This window comes from Leptonychotes weddellii, chromosome 16, assembly GCF_054177405.1.
Source record: "Leptonychotes weddellii isolate Sample4059 chromosome 16, ASM5417740v2, whole genome shotgun sequence".
NCBI classification, from domain to species: domain Eukaryota; kingdom Metazoa; phylum Chordata; class Mammalia; order Carnivora; family Phocidae; genus Leptonychotes; species Leptonychotes weddellii.
In genome coordinates, this window is record NC_138384.1 from 34,392,304 (window position 1) to 34,392,969 (window position 666).

General features: G+C 43.7%; 1 pseudogene; it reads right to left on the reverse strand.

Annotated features, from left to right (window-relative positions):
- Positions 1–349: 349 nt before the first annotated feature.
- LOC115942576 (U2 spliceosomal RNA) lies at positions 350–504 on the reverse strand (annotated as a pseudogene).
- Positions 505–666: the final 162 nt, after the last annotated feature.

The following is a 666-nucleotide window of genomic DNA, read 5'->3' on the forward strand; positions in this document are numbered from 1 at the left end:
GTCACATGACCTAAGCCAAGCCAATCAGAACATCTAAGTCTTTAAAGGGGAAAACACTTCAGATAGAGATATCATCTCTCCTCCAGTTGCTGAAAGGTTTGGATTGAAGGCTGGAGTTTCTGGCAGCCATCTTGGCATCATGAGGCAAAGGTCTACCTCAGAACGGAGACAGTGCAGAGGAAAACTGAGGGAGAAATGGAGAGAATCAAATGACATTGTTTGGGATGAGGGATCCAGCAGGGCCTGAAGCCCTAGTTCTAGACTCCTGAAATAGTTCTGGACTCCTGTAGTGTAAATGTACAAATTATTATTATTATTATTATTATTGCTTCAACCAGTTCATTTTTGAATATTCTTGTCATTTGCAACTGGTATGTGGAGAAATACCTATGACTCAAAGGTAGCCGATCATATTCCCATCCACGGGTTTCAAAAAATGCATTTCATTTAAACTGATAAGAACAGATACTACACTTGATCTTAGCCAAAAGGCTGAGAAGCGATAAAATATATTTCATTTAAATGAACAATTACTCAGGGCGCCTGGGTGGCTCAGTTGGTTAAGCGACTGCCTTCGGCTCAGGTCATGATCCTGGAGTCCCTGGATCGAGTCCCGCATCGGGCTCCCTGCTCGGCAGGGAGTCTGCTTTGCCCTCTGACCCTATC